The 5,645-nt window shown below is 39.1% G+C and overlaps 1 pseudogene; it reads left to right on the plus strand.

The window, feature by feature from the left end:
• Positions 1–2,052: 2,052 nt before the first annotated feature.
• Positions 2,053–2,324, plus strand: LOC138071410 (small nuclear ribonucleoprotein G pseudogene; annotated as a pseudogene).
• The last annotated feature ends 3,321 nt before the right edge of the window (positions 2,325–5,645 follow it).

Genomic DNA, 5,645 nt, shown 5'->3' on the forward strand with positions numbered 1-5,645 from the left:
ACACAGCTAATAAGTAGCTAAGCCTGAATTTAAACTAAAAAAGTCTAGTTCTAGAGCCCATCCTTTTAGGAGCTAGCTGTTTTTTTTGTTTTTTGTTTTTGTTTTCATTGTAAAACACTGACATGTTAGTGTCTGGAATTCTTTTGTATAGGGTCATTTGTTTTTCAGAAGACTAATTCTCCAATCTCCTGCCTGGGAAGCATATATCAGGACACTAAATTTAAAGCAAGGTGAGGAGAAGAGGCTAACCATTCAGTCTGAAGACTTCCACTCAATCTCCCTGTTCTCAGCCCTTTGTTTCAGTGCCCTTCACTCTGCCCACTGTCCAAGAGCTCAAAGCCTGTCAGGTTCACTTAGGTCAGAGACTCTCCTCTGGGTCTCCTACTACTCAAGGTGGGTGGAAGTTGGAGGGGGGGCAGGTGGATGGATCACCTTACTGCAGCATGAAAGGGAAGAGACCTAAGGGGTCCAATCCCATTCTGTCAGTTTTTAAAACATTTCCCTTATTTTCAGCCCTGGATCACCTCCTTACCTTTTAGGAAAAACAACTTACCTTCAAATTCTAAGCCTCTCATGTGTCCTCTGAGATAAAATAACTCACTTCTCCAATAAAACAAGATAGAAAGCCCAGAGATAAACCCACACACCTATGGGCATCCTATCTTTGACAAAGGAAGCGAGAATATACAATGGGAAAAAACTCTCTTCAATAAGTAGTGCTAGGAGAACTGGACAACTACGTATAAAAGAATGAAATTAGAACACTTTCTTAACACCACACACAAAGATAAACTCAAAATGGATTAAAGATCCCCGATTTTTATTGCAGCAGTGTTTACAATAGCCAAGACATAGAAACAAGCTAAATGTCCATTGACAGAAGAATGGATAAAGAAGATGTGATACATATATACAATGGAATATTACTCAGCCATTAAAAACAACGAAATAATGCCATGTGCAACAACATGGATAAATCTGGAGATTATCACACTAAGTAAAGTAAGTTGGACAGAGAAAGACAAACAGCATATGGTATCACTTACATGCACAATGTTTTTAAAATGACACAAACAAGTTTGTTTCCAGTGGCAGAGTCTGGGGGAAGGGCTGGCAGGCGCCATATTGGGCAGCAAAGGTGGCAAGAAGCCCCTGAATCAGCCCAAGAATCAAACCAAGGAGATGGATGAAGAAGATAAGGTATTCAAGCAGAAACAAGGAGGAGCAGAAGAAACCTGAGGCTAAAAGCCACGGCTGTGGGGAAAAGTCCCCTGTCCACAGGTACAATTAAGAAATCTGGCAGCAAGTAAGCTGTTCCTTGTGCCTGAGGCAATGATGATGATCCTCAGTTTTATTCCTATTTAAATATCTGAATCCCCTGTCATAACATCTGTTGCCACCTATAGCTAGAATGTAGTGATGTCTTGGAATCCACTGTACATTTAAGAATAAACTTTTGGGACTTCCCTTGTGGTCCAGTGGCTAAAACTCCACGCTCCCAATGCAGGGAGCCCAGGTTCAATCCCTGGTCAGGGAACTAGATCCCACATGCCACAACTAAGACCTGATGCAGCCAAATAAATAAGTATTTTTAAAAAAGAATAAACTTCTGTGTAAGAAATTTAAAAAACATGATACAAACAAGCTTACTTACAAAACAGAAGCAGACTCAGAGTTTTTCTGGCCACGCTGCATGGCATGCAGAACTTCACCAACCAGGAATCAAATGCATGCCCCCTGCACTAGAAGTATGGAATCTTGACCTCTAGACCACCAGAGAAGTTCAAGACTCACAGACTTAGAGAAGGCACTTATGGTTATTGGTAGAAGCTGGCAGGAGGCAGGGGGAAGTAGTAGCTTAGGAGTTTGGGATTGACATGTACACACTGCTATATTCAAAATGGATAACCAAAGATTTCATTGGTGGGCCAGTGGTTAAGACTGTACTTCCAATGCAGGGAACGTGGGATCAATCCCTGGTCAGGGAACTAAGATCCCACATGCCACGTGGTATGGCCAAAAAAATTAGTTAATTTAAAAAATAGGAATTCCGTTTGGAGGCTTCTTTGATCTCGCAGAGTAGACATCATGAGCAAAGCTCACCCTCCCAAGTTGAAGAAATTTATGGACAAGAAGTTATCATTGAAATTAAATGGTGGCAGACATGTCCAAGGAATATTGCGGGGATTTGATCCCTTTATGAATCTTGTGATAGATGAATGTGTGGAGATGGCAACTAGTGGGCAACAGAACAATATTGGAATGGTGGTAATAAGAGGAAATAGTATCATCATGTTAGAAGCCTTGGAACGAGTATGAACAATGGCTGTGTTCACCAGAGAAATCAATGCTTCCATGTGTCCCCTCTCCACATGTTACTACCAGAAAAATTGGGTTGTGTACATTTTCTTACTGAACTTTTTTGTTAAATAAACTTTTGTAATAGCCAAAAATAATAATAATAAATAAATAAATAAATAAATAAATAAGATAACTAACAAGGACCTACCTACCTACTATATAGCACTGGGAACTCTGGTCAATACTCTGTAATAACCTAAATGGAAAAAGTATTTGAAAAAGAATAGATACATATATATGTATAACTGAATCCCTTTGCTGTACACCTGAAACTAATACAAGATTGCTAATCAACTCTACTCCAACATAAAAATTTTTTTAATGGTAAATAATAATAAATTGACTGCTTTATGTTCAAAAAGTAAAATAAAATAAAAGCTGCTCTAGTAGAGCAAAAAATGTGCTTTACTACAAAGGAGACTTTTTCCCCATTTTAAACAATCAGTTTTCACAAGGTAGATGTTTCCCTTCAGTTAGTTAACTAACTTAAGGAGGGTTTAGGAACTTCCCTGGTGGTCCAATGGTTGGGAGTCTGCCTGCCAATGCAGGCGACATGTGTTTGATTCCTGCTCCGGGAATATTCCACATGCTGCAGGGCAACTAAGCCTGTGTGCCACAACTGATGAGCCCATGTGTTGCAACTACTGATGCCTGAGTGCTCTAGGGCCCATGCTCTGCAACAAGAGAAGCCACCACAATGAGAAGCCTGAGCACTGCAACTGGATAAAGTCCACTTACAGCAATGAAAACCCAGTGAAGCCAAAAATTTAAATAAATAAATAAAAATAATTAAAGGGGGTTTACCTTCTTAATGCTTAAAAATCGGTGGGCCCATGCTCTGCAACAAGAGAAGCCACTGCAATGAGAAGCTTGTGCACCACAGCAAACTGTAGCCCCCATTCGCCACAACTAGAGAAAGTATGCATGCAGCAATGAAGACCCAGCATAGTCAAAAATAAAAAGATTAATAATTAATTTTTTTAAGAAACCTAAATTCTCAATTATGGGTTAGTATATTCTGTTAGGTCTTTGAAATAAATTATTAAAGCACTTCTTCTCTTGCCTTATCTGCCCTTTTTTGCTACTTCTGAAGAAGGGTTCATGTGCACAAACACACACAACTAATTCTGACAACACCTTTTTTTGAAAAAGGTATAGCTATGAATGCAGGACAGAAAGGGAATTGAACCCAGGCTGTGGCAGTGACAGCACCAAATCCTAATCACTAGACCACCAGGGAGTGTCTGATTCAATATGGATCCTCTTAACTTCTTGGGGAAAGTATGTGAAACAAAAGCTTTAGGCAATGCTTTATAATAAACTATACTATCATTTTTCTCTCTCAGTAATTCCTCAGGTCTCCTATTTATTTCATCTTTGCCTCCTCCTCCTGACCTACTACCAAGTGATCAGAATGTTATAAAATAACAGCTGAAAAGGAGAAAGAGTTTTAGGATCTCCCAACTGTTTGAACCTATAAATATTTCTAAATATTTTGAAATTTACAGGAGTGTTCCTGCATGCTAGCTGATTAAAGGGAGGGTGTGTGCTTTCTTCATGTATCTCAGTGTCAGCCATGAAAAAGGATCTGAGCCCCAACACAGACTCTCCCAACAGCAATCTCTATAATGTGAGAGTTTCCTAAACCTTTGTAGAACCAAGTAACAAACTTTCTCTGGGTTTTAGCAACAGTTGAATTATGCATCTTTTTTCTTTTTAAAAAAACTATGTGTGAGTGTGTGTTAGTCAGTTGTATCTGACTCTTTGCTACCCCATGGAATTCACCAGGTAAGAACACTGGAGTGGGTTGCCATTCCCTTTTCCAGGAGACCTTTCTGATCCAGGGAAGAACAAACCTGGGTCTCCTGCACTGCAGGCAGAGTCTTTACCATCTGAGCCACAAGGGAAGCCCTTCTAAACTATACTGGCTTTTAAACTTACCCCAATAGCTGCTAACATTGGGGCTTGATAAATCCACCTGATGTCTCCCAAGATTCCAGCATATAACATATGAAAAAACTCCCATAAATAAATCAGCAAAGCAAATAAGCACTGAGAATTAAGTAGCATTTTAAGGTTTACCAAAAACGCCAGGAGCAGGCTTTTGATTTAGAAACAAGTAGACAAAAGATCTTTTAAAACACACAAACCAGTAAAAAATGTATAATGGGTCCCAGTTTTCATACTATTAGCTCCCTCTTTGGGAATAAATAGAATATTATAAATAATGGTATATTGTTTTCATAACATGAATCAAATCAATGTTTCCAGAGTCACAAAAAATGTTGTCTTCTAAATGTGGTATCATTGATACTTTATTTTTTATCACTTAAATAAGCCATTCATATCAATCAATTTCATTGATTAAAGTTTTCTAGAATATACTCCATAGGTTGTAGAATACTGACATTAATGCCTTCTTATCCACAAAACTACACCAGAAAACTGACGATAATGCAAAGATTCTTTCTGATAGGAATGTAAAAGAAAACTGAATGTGGGGACTTCCCTGGTGGTCCAGTGGCTGAGACTTCATGCTCCCAATGCAGAGGGCCTGAGTTTGATCACTGGTCAGGAAACTACATCCCACATGCCACAACTAAAAGATCCTACAGGCCACAACTAAGACCCAGTGCAGCCACATAAATAAACAAATACCACACTCACAACACTTCTGACACCAGACACGTGGAGATTTTCCCCCACAAAGCAATTCTCTGCAACACCAGCTAGGTGGCCTATAATTTAACTAAATTCTAACACTATCCACATGGAGATAGAGACAGATACCACAGGTTAAGGCCTCAGTCCCACAAGACTGTTTCCACACCACTTCTCATAGACTTAAATAGCTGTTCAGAGAGTTACAAAATACAGCCCACATCTATCACATTCAATACTCCTCCCAGAAATAAAATCTCTATTACACTCAGGGAACTGCCCTCACTGCCATGCAGTCCATGCTTGCCATGTCTACGATTCTGTTTAGACTGTCCCCTCACCTTCTACATATTTAAATCCTATCACCCAACTCATCTGTAAACTCCACAAAAATAGGATCATATCTGTTGTGTTCACTATCATATCCTAGCACCCTGTACATGATAGCTATTCAAAATAACTGGGTGAGCAAATGAACTGAAATACCACCTCTTTCATGAAAAACACTGTCAAAAATTCATATCCCATAATAAAAGCCATATATGATAAACACACAGCAAACATTATCCTCAATGGTGAAAAATTGAAAGCATTTCCCCTTAAGTCAGGAACAAGACAAGGGT

This window comes from Capricornis sumatraensis, chromosome X, assembly GCF_032405125.1.
Source record: "Capricornis sumatraensis isolate serow.1 chromosome X, serow.2, whole genome shotgun sequence".
Classification (NCBI taxonomy): domain Eukaryota; kingdom Metazoa; phylum Chordata; class Mammalia; order Artiodactyla; family Bovidae; genus Capricornis; species Capricornis sumatraensis.